Source organism: Bubalus kerabau, chromosome 8 (genome assembly GCF_029407905.1).
Source record: "Bubalus kerabau isolate K-KA32 ecotype Philippines breed swamp buffalo chromosome 8, PCC_UOA_SB_1v2, whole genome shotgun sequence".
Taxonomy (NCBI): Eukaryota; Metazoa; Chordata; class Mammalia; order Artiodactyla; family Bovidae; genus Bubalus; species Bubalus kerabau.
This window is the reverse complement of record NC_073631.1, coordinates 75,002,602-75,020,076: the sequence shown is the minus strand read 5'-3', so window position 1 is coordinate 75,020,076 and position 17,475 is coordinate 75,002,602. Positions and strand designations below refer to the sequence as shown.

At 40.7% G+C, this 17,475-nt stretch overlaps 1 long non-coding RNA gene across 1 annotated transcript; it reads right to left on the bottom strand.

Annotated features, from left to right (window-relative positions):
• Positions 1 to 11,594: 11,594 nt before the first annotated feature.
• Positions 11,595 to 17,005, bottom strand: LOC129659350 (uncharacterized). Its single transcript, XR_008718017.1, has 2 exons — positions 14,051 to 17,005; positions 11,595 to 11,983 (listed from the first exon to the last, which is right to left on the bottom strand). It is a non-coding gene; the product is annotated as an uncharacterized LOC129659350 (long non-coding RNA).
• Between the last annotated feature and the right edge of the window lie 470 nt (positions 17,006 to 17,475).

The following is a 17,475-nucleotide window of genomic DNA, read 5'->3' as shown; positions in this document are numbered from 1 at the left end:
AAGCAGGATGTAGGAACTCTGAGTCATAAGGCCCATTATTGCGCAAATATCTACAACAATGAGAATTCATAAATGTACGGTTGAAACTCCAAGAAAAGTAAGCAAAAACGTTTTTAGTTAAGTGAGGAATAGTTCATGGAAATTAGTAATATATAATACACTATTACTAATTAGGTGCATAAAGGGTCACTCATTTTTTTTTTTTTAGTGTATTAAAAAAAAATTTTTTTAGATTACTTTGAGATTCACAGCAAAATTGAGCAGAAGGTATAGAGATTTCCCACTTATCTTCTTCCCTTACACATGCATAGTGTCTCCCATTCTGATGGCTCCCCCCAACAGGTACATTTTTTACAACTGATGAATTTACATTAATATATCATTATCACCCAAGCGTGTAGCTTACCTTAGGGTTCATGCCAGTGTTATACATTCTATGGGTTTGGACAGTGTATAGTGTATGTTTTCACTATTGGAGTATCATACAGAGTAATCTCTCTGCCCTAAAAATCATCTATGCCCTGTTTATCTTACTACTTTATTTTATGAACAGAAAGACCATTCACAAAAACTTCCATTGGGTCATTTCCAATTTATTGCTCCATTTCTATTTTGTTACAAATTTCTCAAATGTGCATTGTCTTGCTAAGATATTCCTGAGGAATTTAATCCCATTGCTGGGAAGTAAATACTATGATACCTAGAGACCCATTTCCATTTGTCATGAAGTCCACAACCCACAATCCAACAAACTTAAAAAGTCCACACCACTTGATCGTTCCCTGGTTCATGTACAAATCTTTACTTAACCAAGCTTCTTGAGGTTGCCTTGATGCCTCAAGTGAACCCCCAAGTCTTGAGCTATTTCTTTAAGGAGTTAGTTCCTAATAGTTTTAAGAACTGTAAGCTATGCAAAGTATCTGCTTCTAGAAAGTTCTGTAATACAGTAAGAGCCTATAAGAACATCTAATAGAAATATGATTAGTGAATAATTGGCTCTGTTTTTATAAAAGTTAACATTTTAAAGAATTGATTTTATCACTTACATTTTAATGTTTTTTTCCATTTAAATATTTGACATTAAACACAGCAAAAATTCTAACCGTTTAATTTTATGCCATTTTTCTGCCTTTAAAAGGGAGCAATGCTATTTGTTATAAAAGAAAAAGATGAAGAAGAACAATTTAGCTGCTTAACCATGCCCAGGACTGGCTAGGAATCAAAATGATATATTCTTAATTAGTAGCTGCTTTATAACCTTAATTTTTCTAGTGGACAAAAATGTAGAAATATTTTAGCACTTACAAAATAACTTTTTTAGCCAAAATTATGAGTATTTTGTATGTTTTACATGAATATTAAAAAAAACTTACATATTTTAAAATACTTCAGAATCTGTAAGTCTAAAACTGTTCTTAAAATCAGGTTTATTTTATAAAATACTTCAGAGGACTCCAAAAGAAATACAAAAATGTAATGGCCAAAGAAAAATGTCACATCAGCAGGGTTAGAAAGAAATTGAGGCAATGAATAAAAAAAATCACCTTGGGAATTGTGATAAGGGAAAAAAGGGAGAAATCAAAGTTTAGAGACATGATACTTCCTTGACTGTGGGTCAACCGTATAACAGACCCCACTCCCCATCTCACTAAGAAGAATAAAATTGAAGGAAAGGAACTGAAAAATCATATTGCTCAACTCTATGATATGAAACGCAAGGTAGCTGCGGTTCACCTTGACTGAGACGTGGAGCAGTGAGGGCTGAGCTGGTCCTCGTGAGCTGGGCCACGGCTCCCTGGGCAGCCAGCTTTCCTCGTAGCCCTTGCCTAGTTAGTATCTGCAGTCGTCCTTGTCACCTCAAACTGCTCTTGGCTGCCTTTCATTACTCCAAACAGGTCCAGGTATAATCCCTAAACTAACCTTGCTTAACTATAAAGGAGTGGCAGAAATGACTAGAGAGAAGAGAGGGCGGTAGGCACAGGGCAGAGAGGGGGATGGAGGAAGGGGTGTGTGCATGCATTGTAGCTGGGAGAGAATGTTCCAGAACACAGGACCTGATATGTGATGGAGGATATGCTCACGCAGCCAATGCATACCCTTTCTTTTAATTAGTTGACTTTTACTTAATAAAATAGTCTGGCCTTGGTGCATTAAATAATAATGATTTTAATCATAATAGTCAGCAATAAGCTTTATGTACATTGCATATCAATTAAAATGCTTGTGCAGTAACATCTTACTTCCTTTCTTAGACTGTCCTTTTTTTCCCTTAAATACATGAGGATGGAAAAAAGCAATTTTACTGACAAATGAAGCCAGAGAAGATTAAAAGCTAAGCAGGATACAGTATCTCTGAATTCCATTCCAGCCTTTATATGGCAGCCACCTCTGTGTACATGTTTTGGATTTTGCATTTTTCTCTTTCCCTTAACTTCATATCAGGTTCCCACAGCTGGACCACAGTCCGTGTGCTTATCATATTCATGCTACATTGATAGATGCCCATTACACTTACATACTCTAATTCTATCAACTGGCACTTGGACTGTTTCTAGTTTTCATTATCTCTGAATAGTTCTGCTATGAAGTTCTTTACACAGCTTACCTTTGGTCATCTTTTAGCCTAATTCCTTAGGATGTACCCTTCAAAGTGAAATTATAAAGTATCAAATATAAATATCTTCTGGTTCTTTTTCTCATATTGCCAGATTTCTCTCCAGACTGAAACAACTTATAATATCTACAGTAATAGTTGTATTTTCCCACAGAATTGTGAAAATATTGGGATGTGTTACTTTATTTATTTTAATAGGTATATATTACCACAAAACTTTTAAAATCTGTATTTCTTGAATTGTTACTGAGGCAGTGGAATTTTTGCAATTTGTACTTTTTAGCAGGTATTTCCCCTTTTCAATTATAGAATAAGGTCATGTATTTGTATCAATTATTTATGTATGTTAAATGCTAAGCTTTAGTAATGTTCATCACTTCACCCTCATTCTGTTGGATTCCTACCTATTTAATAGATTTTTACTGTATTTTGCTTTCATTTTTATATTTTTGAAGTTATCCATCTTTTCTCTGATGACAATTTCAATATTTTTCAGTATTTAGTGTAGTTTCTTTTTTTCACAGAGATTCCATATGCTTTCTCCAATTTTATTTTAGTTTCTAATTGCTGAAGTCTTTCAACCCAGCTGGAGTTTACTTTAGTACATTGTAATATTGAATAGTGGGTCCATATTACTTTTTTGTTCCAACAAAAGATTTACTGTGTCCCTTCTCTGTGCCTGGATCTGTGCTAGGCATTGGAGATATTAAAGAAGGGTAACATCTTAAGGGCAGTTCCTATCCTCGAGGCTTACAAGTCTCTGGGCCACACAGATGAGTATGCCCAACTACAGAGCAATATATATATATTAGGATGTTAATAGGTAGAGGCTATACTTGAACAGCAAGCAAAGTTATGTAACCCAGTCTTGGGGAGTCAAGGAAAGACTGGAGGAAAGGGACATCTAATGTGAGACTTGAACACCAAGTAGGAGTTGCCACGTAACAAGGAAGCAGGGAGGAGAACTGTTCCTGACAGGAGAACAGTGGATACAAAGCAGGAAGCCATCAAGACCTGGTGCTTTTACAGGGAAACAAGGAAAGAGATCAAGGGCGGAGTGTGTTTCCTATACTGAAAGTACTTTGAAAAGGAAACAAAAATAACTGTACTCACCCACAATTGTCCATATGAGTTAGTTTCTAGCATTGCTACATCTTGCTGCTGCTGCTAAGTCGCTTCAGTCATGTCTGACTCTGTGTGACCCCATAGACGGCAGCCCACCAGCTCCCCCGTCCCTGGGATTCTCCAGGCAAGAACACTGGAGTGGGTTGCCATTTCCTTCTCCAATGCATGAAAGTCAAAAGTGAAAGTGAAGTTGCTCAGTCGTGACCCCATGGACTGCAGCCCACCAGGCTCCTCCGTCCATGGGATTTTCCAGGCAAGAGTACTGGAGTGGGGTGCCATCGCCTTCTCTGCTATTCTAGATAAATAGAGCCCTGGGTTCCTGGTGCATGTAGCTAGCCTTGGGCAGAAATAAGGCCCTGGGGAAGTAAGGTTCCACTTCTGAGGCAACAAACTCAAAGAGCACAGGAAAAGAACAGTCATTTGGAGCCCTGTTTTGACTTTTTAGCCTCTTCCAAATAAGCTACTGAATTTAGAGGCCTGGGCCATTGTCCAAGAAGAGTTCCTAATCCTGTGTATGCAATTTCCATCCCAGAGAGAAAACCTGGACCCAAGTGTGGGAGTATAGGATGGATAGATGATTGGTGCCAATTTTTCCTAAGATGCTCTGAGAAATAGGCCTCTTTCTTAAGAACCTGGTGCTAAAAGTACTTAATTCAGTTGGCTTAAGTGAAAGGATTGAGAAGGAATTGGGATATTTGGAATAGAGTTTTTGAAACTGCAAGTATCTGAGCATACACTGTAAGATGAGGGGAAAGGGTGCATATACTATTTGGGAGCTTTCCTATCCCTTTTTCTAATGTTCACAGAGCTAGGCACATTTTAATGATTTAAAAATTAAGTTTTATGGCACTCTGATGGGAGAATATGGCAGGCTAAAATGTTGACTTTTGGTTTTTCTTAAATACATATTATATGCTAGAATATTTAGGGGAAGAAACATTTTTCCATCTACCCTCATAGATGCTCTGCCTGGGACCCTACGGATTAGACTGACAAAAGACTGCATGTGTGCATGCTCAGTCATGTTCAATTCTTTGTGACCCCATGGACTATACCCCCCAGGCTCCTCTGTCCTTAGAATTTTCCAGGCAAGAATACTGGAGCTGGTTGCCATTTCCTTCTCCAGGGGATCTTCCCAACCCAAATAGATTGAATTCACATCTCCTGTGTCTCCTGCATTGGCAGGTAGGTTCTTTACCAGCTTCTTCCCTGAGCCGTAGGGCAAGCCCCAAAAGACAGATTAACAAGAGAAAAAACAAAATCCTAGAAGTTTATTAACATGTGCAGAGTGCGTATACGTGGGATAAGCACAGTGATGAGTAACTCAAAGAGGGTGGTTAGAACTTCAGGCTTCTTTACAAGGACAGTAAATTTGTAGAGAAACAATAAGATCAAGAAAAAGGACGAGTTTAAGCTTTTAGAGGCAGCTAACCATGAAAATCCGGAGAAAGCAATGGCACCCCACTCCAGTACTCTTGCCTGGAAAATCCCATGAACAGAGGAGCCTGGTAGGCTGCAGTCCATGGGGTCGCTGAGGATCAGGCATGACTGAGTGACTTCACTTTCACTTTTGACTTTCATGCATTGGAGAAGGAAATGGCAACCCACTCCAGTATTCTTGCCTGGAGAATCCCAGGGATGGGGGAGCCTGGTGGGCTGCCGTCTATGGGGTCGCACAGAGTGGGACATGACTGAAGCGACTTAGCAGCAGCACCAGCAGTGACTATATATGGAGAAGGCAATGGCACCCCACTTCAGTACTCTTGCCTGGAGAATCCCAGGGACAGGGAGCCTGGTGGGCTGCCATCTATGGGGTCGCACAGAGTTGGACATGACTGAAGTGACTTAGCAGCAACCATGAAAATCACTGCAGAAGGTGACTGCAGCCATAAAATTAAAAGATGCTTGCTCTTTAGAAGGAAAGCTCTGACAAACCTAGACAGCATATTAAAAAGCAGAGACATTAATTTGCTGACAAAGGTCCATATAGTCAAAGCTATGGTTTTTACAGTAGTCATGTATGGATATGACAGCTGGATGATAAAGAAGGCTGAGTGCTGAAGAATTGATGCTTTTGAACTGTGATGTTAGAGAAGGCTCTTGAGAGTCCCTTGGACTGCAAGGAGATCAACTGTAAGGGAAATCAACCGTGAATATTCTTTGGAAAGACTGATGCTGAAGTTGAAGCTCCAATAACTTTGGCCACCTGATGTGAAGAACTGAATCATCAGAAAAGACCCTGATGTTGGGAAAAAATGAAGGCAAGAGGAGAAGGGGAAGACAGAGGGTGAGATGGTTGGATGGCATCACTGAATCAATGGACATGAGTTTGAGCAAGCTGTGGGAGATGGTGAAGGACAGGGAAGCCTGGTATGCAGCAGTCCATGGCGCAAGGAGTCAGACACGATGGAGTGACTGAACAACCACAAACTGTGAGAAAGTATTTAAATAAATGGGGAAAACTATCATCGACTCAATGGACATGAGTTTGAGCAAACTCCAGGAGATAGTGAAGAACAGGGAAGGCTGGTATCCTTCAGTCCTTGGGGTTGCAAAGAGCTGGACATGACTGAGTGACTGAACAACAACAACAACAATTGAAAATAAAGTTTGTTTTAGTAAAGTTTGTTTTAGTAAAGTTTGTTATGTAGTTTTCTCTGGTGCTATCTTTGATATAATAAATTTAAAGTTGTCTCCAACAATTAAAATTGTCCTCCCTTCCTAGTGGAAAGGGGGAAGGCAGAGTGTTTCTTGTGTCTGCTTCTTAATTGCCTTCAGCACAAAATAATCCTTATGTCAAAGTAGAATATCTGGGGGTGGCATCTTCTAATTTCCTATAATATATTTTGGGGGGATAAATTTCCACAGACATACTTGAAAATCTTTTACTTACCATTAAAGTCTCCCAATATGCCTCTTACAGCATTACTTATTATGTTTTTCAGCTTCATAATCTTTATGAATTTCTTGTCTTCTTGATCTGTTTCATGACATTAACCTTGAGTATGGTCAGTATTCTGTGTAGTATATTTCTCCTCTGAGTGGTTTTCTTCTACTTTTCATTTTCCATTGTTTCTTATAGGTATCCTTGAAGATCAAGAATTTGTGCCAAATTCAGTCACTAGGTCCTGGAATATGCCCTTCTTTCCAAAAGAAGAATCAGCTGGGCTGGTGTGTGTTGTGATCACACCTGTATTCTGATCTGTAGATTTTCTACTTAAGTCTGCTCCTCTTCTCACTTGAGACAAAGTTAGATATTGTTTTTCCTCTCTCTTCTTTAAACATTATCCCTCCTATCTTCTTTGTGATTTGTAAGACTATTAATTTTTCTTTAACATCTAAAACTCATAAGGTTGTTTTGTCTGGAGGAAGTCTTTATTTGAGGATTAGTCTTGAGTGGAACTCAGTGCTTCTCCCTGCTTACTAGTTGGGTTTAGCCTTCTTTCAAGTCAGCAAAATCACCTTCACTTTTCCCCCTGTGGTCTCTCCACTTCTGGTCTTTTCGAACTCATCAGGCCCTTCAGTTCTTCATACATGGGATTGTGTCTCTTTTCCAGGTGCATGGGTTGGTCTTTATTGTGATGTATTGTATGAGCAGTTTACCTTTGGTTTGGGTTTGCAGTGTAAGGACATCTCCAGGATTGCTCCCCCTGGGCTGTCTCCAAATTGAGAGCTTTTCCAGTTGCTGCCTAGGAGGTTGCTAAAGTTGTGAAGTTCATGTGATATGTAAAGAAGATATTAGAAAGAGTAGCACAGGTTAGTGAAGTGCACCTTAGCCTATGTCTCAGGGGAGGGATATGAGAAAGAAAAGACATTGAAAGGTCAGAAGGTCAGTTAGAGGGGAAAGAGGACCACCAGTGTTTCACATTAGGACTGGGGTGCCATCTATACTTTGGTATTGTGACTGCTGTGCTTTGTTTTTCCTCAGAGGAAAAATATCTGAGACTCTCTACATCTGTATCTTTTGAAAATAAATGGCACCCCACTCCAGTACTGTTGCCTGGAAAATCCCATGGACGGAGGAGCCTGGTAGGCTGCAGTCCATGGGGTCGCTAAGAATCAGACATGACTGAACGACTTCACTTTCACTTTCCACTTTCATGCATTGGAGAAGGAAATGGCAACCCACTCCAGTGTTCTTGCCTGGAGAATCCCATGGATGGAGAGGCCTGGTAGACTGCCGTCCATAGGGTTGCACAGAGTCGGACACGACTGAAGCGACTTAGCAGCAGCAGCAGCAATCCTAACTACCTCCTAGCAAAGATTTATCCTTATGCTGTACTTGGGGTCCCTTAATGCTGACTCAATCCTACCTCATTTTTCTAACTGTGAGTGAGTAGAAGCTTATCTTAGAAAGCTGTGTCTAAATATCAGAAGCTGGCTGAAGACCCAGTTCCCACAGTGGCTCTAGGGTGAAAGCACTCAGTTCTTGATATCTCAGCAGAGGTTTGAGCCAAGGTGGATGAGAGTCCCAACTGGTTTAGAAACACTGGGGAGAGGGGTGTTAGGTTTCTTCAGTGGTTGAGATTCCCAGGGTAGAGTGAGGTCCTTGACTAGACAGATTGGGGGGCGCCCATCTCTATACATAAAGCTGCCCTATAACCAGGGCTCAGATCTCACTGGTAGAGGCTGGTTCTCTCCTCCCATGGCTAGGGAGGAGAGAACTGGGGCACATCCTCTCCCAACAGTTCCTTGAGAAGAAGTTAGCTTCCAGGATTATGCTTATCTGTAGGCACTCGAGTCCTGGAAGCCTGGGTGCAGTGTGCTCTCCCACCGGTGACAAGATTCTCTATGTTGAAAACATGATGAAGCCAGAGCAGAAAGCAGAAGTCCCAGACAGGATATGGCCAAAGTACTATACCCATTCTTGCCTCTCTTGTGATTAATTCCTCTCCCAAGGTGGAGGCTCCTTTCCTGTGCCTCTTTAAGGGAGATCCCCTTTAGAGGTACTCAGGTGATTTCTTTTTCTTGCCTGAAATGTAGCTGGCAACTTTGCTAGCAAATTCAGGTTTCATCCATACAAGGTTCCCCTCTGATAAGTTCTTCACCATGTATCACTGAACCTTAAGAAAGAAACCATCTCAGAAAGACAGGGCGAAAAACAGGAGGGTAGTCAGCAAAATTAAATGCTGGACAGAAGTAAAAAAAATAATGGTAAGAGAAATTCAGTCCATATCATGTCACTGGTGACCTGGGAGAATACTATATCAGTAAGTTGGATCAACATAAGCTGTACTGCAAGGAGTTTTGAAAATAATGAAAAAAGGGAGGTGGTGCGTATATCCTTAAATGGTAGGAATTTAGAAGCAAGGAGAAATATGTCAGTTATGGACATTCGGTGGTTGCTTCTGTTTGATTGAGCTTACCTCTGGTTTTAGCTTGCCTACTGTAAATCCCGTGGTATTGGATACACTACTATTAGAATTGCCTGCTTCCTCTGGAAATATGCTAACTGGTCTAAGTTGTGCAAATGTTTCAGCAAGGGTCTCAGTATACAGCTCACCAGGTTGTATATCGCACTGTGCCACGGATACCATTCACATACCATTCATAGGATGCTAATGTTGTCCCTGAGAGTTGTGCAGCTTACAATCCACACAGCCAAACACAACAGCCCTGATTCTAGCACTGTTCTGAAGCAAAGAAGTGCATATTTGCTACACTGTTTGATTCTGAGTACATTCCTTTTTTTTTTTTTTTCCTGCTAGGGTTGGGAAAATGATGCATCTGTCATCTCTCATTTATGTCCAGGGTATAACTATGATTAAGAAATAAATAATGACAAAAAGTAAATCTTATAAGCATATCCCTGACAGTAATAACTATCTAGAGAAGAACATATGGTGATTGGCTGAATATGGGATAATAAACACACAAAGAGAAATTCAATAGACATTCAAGGTCATAAATGTAATGATTATCCATTGGATGGCGGTGCATAGGTTTTTTCCCCCAAGCAATATTCTTTGCTTCACAGGAGTAAACAAGGCTGAAAACATAAAGCATCTTGCAAAATAACAATGTGGTGGAGGCATTAAGCAGTCTTGAATTTAGTAACATTAAAGCCATGGGGGAAAAATGTAAAAATTGTTTGTAGAAAATTCATTTTGATGTATATTAACATCCTGACATATGTTAACTGCAGAGGTTAAACCAATATATATAGAAATTCAGTGAATGAAAAATAACTTAATTCAGTCTTCTCACTTTACAGAAGAAACCAAGTCACAACAATAATTTGCTTAGTTATATACCTAGTTGGACTTGACTTCCCTGGTAGCTCAGATGGTAAAGCATCTGCCTACAGTGCGGGAGACCCAGGTTCTATCCCTGGGTTGGGAAGAGCCTCTGGAGAAGGAAATGGCAACCCACTCCAGTACTCTTGCCTGGAAAATCCCATGGACAGAGGAGACTGGTAGGCTACAGTCCATGGGGTTGCAAAGAGTCGGACACAACTGAGCAACTTCACTTTCTCTTTCATACCTAGTTCATAAAAGAAATGGAAATAGAAAAGTACATTCAGATTCTATACTTGGTGCAACCACTAGCAGTTATTATATATAAAATCATTTTTAACAATAAAAGGCCTCTAAATGACTTTAATTGTTCTGCAAACTAAATCCATATGTATCCCATTTCAAGGAAATATGACATGTAAAATTACAGATTTACACAATGTATAAATTAAAAGAGACCTGGCTTTGTAAGGTGATTATTCTCCAGTTATAAAATATATCTATTGCATTCTTTTAATGGTTAACCCACTCTCTCTTTCTCATATCCTTTCATATAAATGCCACCTAACTGACAAAAGTGCAGTCAGCACACACAGTTTTTGAAAAGGAATCTATTGTACAAAGTAAGGTTTATCTGCAAGTTATAATCTAGTTTATAAGTTTTAAAAATCACACTTTCATATACTGGAAAGAGCAGCATAGCACTAACAAGGATATATTAGTTTTTCTGAATATTTGCACCATCTTAAAGATTAGTACTTAGGTGCTGGCAAGTACAAGGTTCCTAATTATGGCTTTAGCTGTAGTGAGCTCTGAATACATTTTTCCACCTCTACTTCCTGAATCTCTTGCATCTGAGTTTTTCATGAGTGATAAATGAATGCATAGAATATAGATGTTTTTTTACTGCAGGTCTTTATCTAGGTATTATATACACAATGGTGCTAGAATAAGTTCCACTGTCCAAAGTTTCATGTCAGGATTCAGCCCCTGTTGAAGGGAATTCTGTTTGGCTGTCTAGAGAGAAGCTTGAGAGGATTGATGGAAATAGCTTCAAAAGGATTTGAATCCCATTAGTATTCACCGTGTTCTAATAATGAAATTTTGCTGAGGTTTCCTTGATATTGAAGGATTGATGAACAGAGAGGGATTTTATCAGAAAATTAATTCCTGCTGACCTCACAGGATTGTTGGGAGAATCCAGTGAGGTGATAGGAACGAAAGTGCTTTGTAAATGGTAAAATACCACATTAAAATGCCATGTAACCAGATTAAGCTTTAGCTATGTGGTGAGTAAGCAGAAGCTTTAGTAAGGAAATCTCAGAGGGCTGGGGAGTCTTTGTAAGTGGTAGTGAAATAACTTTAACCCCTTTGTTTTGACTTTTTGAAAGGGCAGGGAAGTACTGTTTATGGTGTGCAATCCAGGGGCTGTGATAGTGGGATGGGTGAAGCAGGGGAATTTTTGCAATTAGAAGATCAAGCCTGAATGAGGAACAAAAAGGATGTTACCAAAAATTCTTTGCTTTATTGTTTGAGTTGCCTCTCATTCTACACTAAGCCAATTGCTTTTCTTGCCTGTTTATTCTCTTTCCTCTTCAATCTTATCATTCTTATATATATGTGTGTGTGTGTGTATCCAATATTTTATTATGAAAATCTAGTAGCCTTTAGGACTTCGTAAGAATTCGTAATGGTTATTCCTGAGATTGGACTCCTAGACCTAAATCCCCCACAGCAGTGGAAAAGCTGCTGTGTTCACTGTGCCTCCTCTATCTTTAGTTTTCACATAATTTCCCAGAATGTGGAGAAAAGGGTCATTTTAAATTTTGACTCTCTTTCCTCTTTCAGTACCATTTTAAAAGGAGGTGCCGTCGTTTCTTGACTCCTCTCCGTTCTCTCTCCCAGTCCATCAGTCGGCATTTGGTTTTCCTCTATGGGGGTTTGGAGGTGGAGAGGCTGTGCATTCTTAAGGAGGAGGGATGAGGCATGTGGCCCTTTCTGGTCTGGCCTGGGGAATGGTAACAGAACAAAGTGTTACAAGGGTACCTAGGATTTATTGTAATCAGGTGTGGTAAGACATGCATACACAGAAGTGACTGTCATGAAGGAAAAGGTTTACTCACAGTTTCCTAGAAATAGGAGGTATGGCAGGACACACAGGGGCATGAGGAAGCACCAGGGTTAGTCAGGAGGTAGGAGTGAGGGGAAAACCTTTATTATGGTCTGCATGGGAAGGAATGGGCAAGGCAGATAAGCAGGTTTAGGATTGGCTAGTTTGAATAATTTTGGAGGGTTCTGGAGCATAGAGGGCTTCCTTGGTGGCTCAGCCGTAAAGAAACCACTTATAATGCAGGAGACATGGCAGGAGCCACAGGTTTGATTCCTGAGTTGGGAAGATCCCCTGGAGAAGGAAATGCCTGGAAAATCCCGTGGACAGTCCAAGGGGTCACAAAAGAATAGGACTCAATCTAGCAACTAAACAACCACAGCAACTGGGGCATAAGGACTGTCCCTAGTTTTCTGGTACTTGGCCTGGAATGATTAGGGTTTGAAAGCCAATAGAGGAGGTAGTTTGAGGTGTGGACTCTGAATTGGTTGGTTTGCATATGAAAGACATACTCAGAGATGAGCTATTTACTCTCTGTAGGAACTGGCTAGCTCTGGGAAAGGCAGTTTGTCCAGGGTCAGCAAGGCCCTAGATGTCAAAGCAGCAGGATACAGAAAATAGAAGGAACTGCTTAATACAAGAGAACACTTTAAATGAGTTTCTACTGCTTAGATTGGTGGCTTCTCAATATAGTCTCCAGGTATATACTAAAGAGCCTATGTCCTTTTGAGAACTTTCTTCTTAATGATCCTATCTTGGGAGGGGTTGGAGGCCTGAAAGGGTAGTGGGTAAGTGTACAGGGGAGGCAAGGGGAGATAAAAACCAAATAGTGACCTAAGAAGCTGTGGAAGGTGTGGAAAGGACTTCTTTAGGATACTTGATTTGGCTATTAAGTAATGTAACATCCCTTTTCCTACCAAATTCACAAATAACCAAGAAGCTACTTTCTCTACCTGGCCAGATTTTAGAAAGCATTTTGATATGTGTACTTCGGTGCAGTATCCAGCAGACACAGCAATTATTGTCTGTATTTTTTTACTAGAAAGATCTTTCTCCTGCTTCCCTTTATGTCCCATTGAGGAAATGTGGGACTTTGTTCTTTGCCCAGTATGTAGGGTCAACAATTCACAGAGAAAGACAACTTAATCATGCTCCAGAGAAAAGCAGTATCCTTTATTTCTTCTAAGTGTTCTGGGAACAAACCTGCCTTCTCTTTGCTGAGGGTGGTCGGATGGCCAAAGACACTTAACTTTGCCATATGAAGATACTTAGTCTTTTTTAAAAAATCAAAATGTCTCCTTTAATTAAATGATCTATATCGGTTTTTAAAATTTCCCTCCCCTGCCTTTTTCCAGCGAAAATGGTGTCTGGAGACAGAGAGAGGCTGGAGATCCAGGTGCTGGGATCTGTGTGGTCCTCTGGGTTTCTCTACCTCTGCGGGGATGTCCTTTATCTCCATAGTTATGGGGCATCCTGTTATCTGCTGTCAAAGTCCACCCAGTGGTAAGCTCCTGGTCTTTTCTGTTGACATGATCAGGGACAAATGGTTTCTTAACTTTTCCTTCTTGTTCTCCTCTGAAATGCTTTCTTTTTCAACTGCTGGGCTTCTCCTACCCTTCTTGTCTTTCCCCACCCTCCCCCTACTGCACCCTGGGATAGCCTTCCTTTCTGTCCTTAGTCCATGGACTTCTCTGATTTGGGCAGTCCTGTCCCATCTTCCTGGTGCACTAAACCTTATCACTCAGTTTTGCTGGTTGCTGGGACCACAGAGAAAAACCAGCTTCCTGATGAGAAAACATATTTTAAAATGTTGTTACTAATACACAAGCATTTAAACTGAATACAGTTACAGAAAACAAAGGCTACCTTAACTTGAACAGAAAAATACAGGCACCAATGAAGCTTCTCATTTTCTGTGCAGCCATCTCATCCTTTCTTATCTAAGTGGAATGTGCCAGAGTTAATTACCTTAAAGCTCTTCAGCAGTGGTTCTCATGCCTGTCTGCTGAAAGGATTCTAGAGTGTTGGTGCCTACGCCCAACGCCCACTCAGTTTAGTCAGTTCAGCGCTCAGTCGTGTTCAGCTCTTCACGATCCCATGGACCACAGCAAGCCAGGCCTCCTTGTCCGTCACCAATTTCCAGAGTCTACTCAAACTCATCTCCATTGAGTCAGTGATGCCATCCAACAATCTCATCCTCTGTCTGCCCCTTCTCCTCCTGCCTTCAATCTTTCCCAGCATCAGGGTCTTTTCAGATGAGTTAGCTCTTCGCATCAGCTGGCCAAAGTATTGGAGTTTCAGCTTCAACATCAGTCCTTCCAATGAACACCCAGGACTGATCTCCTTTAGGATGGACAGGTTGGATCTCCTTGCAGTTCAAGGGACTCTTAAGAGTCTTCTCCAACACCACAGTTCAAAAGCAGCAATTCTTTGGTGCTCAGCTTTCTTTATAGTCCAACTGTCACATCCATACATGACTACTGGAAAAACCATAGCCTTGACGAGACGGACCTTTGTTGGTAAAGTAATGTCTCTGCTTTTTAATATGCTGTCTAGATTGGTCATAACTTTCCTTCCAAGAAGTAAGTGTCTTTTAATTTCATGGCTGCAGTCACCATCTGCAGTGATTTTGGAGCCTCAAAAAATAAAGTCAGCTACTGTTTCCACTGTTTCCCCATCTATCTGCCACGAAGTGATGGGACCAGATGCCATGATCTTAGGTTTCTGAATGTTGAGCTTTAAGCCAACCTTTTCACTCTCCTCTTTTACTTTTATCAAGAGGCTCCTTAGTTCTTCTTCACTTTCTGCCATAAGAGTGGTGTCATCTGCATATCAGAGGTTATTGATATTTCTCCCAGCAATCTTGATTCCAGCTTGTGCTTCATCCAGTCCAGGATTTCTCATGATGTACTCTGCGTATAAGTTAAATAAGCAGGGTAACAATATACAGCCTTGACATACTCCTTTCTCTATTTGGAACCAGTCTGTTGTTCCATGTCCAGTTTCTAACTGTTGCTTCCTGACCTGCATACAGATTTCTCAAGAGGCATGCCAGGTGGTCTGGTATTTCCATCTCTTTCAGAATTTTCCACAATTGGTTATGATCCACACAGGTAATCAAATCAGAAATGAGGGCCCTGGGCCTGGGCTTTAGTAGTGTTTAAAAGGCTGCCAGGTGATTCTGATATGTGGCCAGGGTTGTGAATGATGACCTGATGCCTTCGACCTGCAGCATTGGTTTCACCTGGGCACTTTATCAGACATGCAGGATCTCAGTCTCAGCCCAGACCTACAGACTCAGAATAAGGGCTTTAAAAATATTTCCAGGTGAGTCCGATGCGGAATTCTGATTGTCTTGGGGAACATCCCTGGAGGAGTCCAGATTCAGCCATAGCTATAGGATTCTGAGTTGAACAAATCAAACGTTGTCCCATATCCCTCTTTTATCTCAATATTGTGTCATAAGTGAAATCAACTTCAAATGCACATCATGTGTAGCCTTGATGATGCAAACAGACAGTCCAAGGCATTGAGAGTCCAGGCCTACGTACTTTGTATTGGTAAGAGAAAATGCATGACTTGGGGGCAGACAGAGCTGGGTCCAAATTCCAGCTTCCCTGTGTGGCTCTGGACAATCACTAGTCCCACTGAACTTCCTATTACTCTTCAATACTTTGAGAGTAACACTGCCCCTGCTGACAGGTGTAAAAGAAAAACTAAGCCTGAGACAAAAACAAAAACAAAAAATCAAAGGCTGTATTTTCATAAATTTTTGGCAAGAGCATCCATCTGCTGTCCTTTCATTTCCACAGGGGTTCAAGGATGTTAGAAAGAAAAGTAAGTTTTAATGAATAAAAAGAGGAAACATTGAGACAACATCTGACTGGAAATGAAAGTTGGGGAAACTTTCTGTTTGATCTTTAAGTATATCTGATAGTCTTGGTTGGCGCAAGAGGGCAAGCAAAAGTTAGGGGAATTTCAAAAGGGGAAGGTTGTTGAGCATTGGGGCAGAGGGTTTTTCTGTGGCCAGGTATTTCCTGGGGCCAATCGGGTGCTAAGGGTAAGGATCCTCAAGAGAAACTGATAGCCATGGCAGTTTTCTTTCTTATAGAATTGCAAGGAGGAAATTGTTTGCATCTCATGTCCAGAACTTGTAGGTAAGCAATAAAAAATTCATCTTTCCATGGCTTCATCTCCTAGGGACAGTTTGGATCCAATTCTTTGTTTCACAGTCACAAGTCTCCTTTGGTCTTCTTACTGGAAGCATAGAGGCTTAACTCTGGCCAGATGTTTGAACTTAGGGTTCTGCCCACCATTGAAAAAAAAAGTTTTAAAATTATTTTTTAAACAGATTTTTCTTCAAATGAAAATAAAATGGCGTGAAGTGAAATTCACCTAATGGTAGCAAAGCCTTACTTTTTTTTTTTTTAAATCTGGAGTATTAAATCACCATCCTTTTGGATAGATCTGTGTTAAATTTCATGTCATCCAAGTCATATAAATTATCCCTGAAGATAGATGAGCCACTTCTGATTTCTAAGTACTAGTAGCTATCCCTGCTGTTATGAAAGCACTGAATTGCCTTTTGATGGAAATTTTGTGGTACTGCCTGTCTTCATTATCCACTTAATTGACATTGCTGGTTAAGAATTGGGAGAGAGTTTAAGGACTTCACAGATAGAAAATGCTCTAAAATAGGTCTTTGGAGTATGTGGAACACCACATGCTTGTATGTTTCCCAAACCTTTTTTTCCTGTGGCTTCCAGGAAAACTAGACTTTTACAGAGTAATGTTTCCCCTTGCTAATCATAACTTTAAGGAAAAATAATTTTCTGAGTCTATTCATTTACAGATACTGAAGTTAACCCTGAGGATATCTCCCCAAAGAACCTAATAACTTCCCTTCCCACTTGGTCTCCAGCATCTCCTGCCCCACCATCCTTGCCTTATTTTCCTGGCAGCTATTGCATGGTGGCTCAGATGGTAAAGCATCTGCCATCAATGCAGGAGACCTGGGTTCAATCCCTGGGTTGGAAAGATCCCCTGGAGAAGGAAATGATGACCCACTCCAGTACTCTTGCCTGGAAAATTCCATGGATGGGGGAGCCTTGTAGGCTACAGTCCATGGAGTTGCAAAGAGTCGGACAGGACTGAGTAACTTCACTTCATCACCATGCTGATTGCAAGGGGGGGACTTTTGGGTCAGAAGGGAGAGAAGGAGTTTCTAAAGTGAGAGAGGCAACACCCATCCTCCCAAGTAATGGGGACTTAAAAAAAAACTCTAGTATGTCTGAGGCAAGAATAAGCGACTTAGGCTCATCCATGAGATTTCCCGGGCAAGAGTACTAAACTGGATTGCCATTTCCTTCTCTGGGGGATCTTCCTGATCCAGG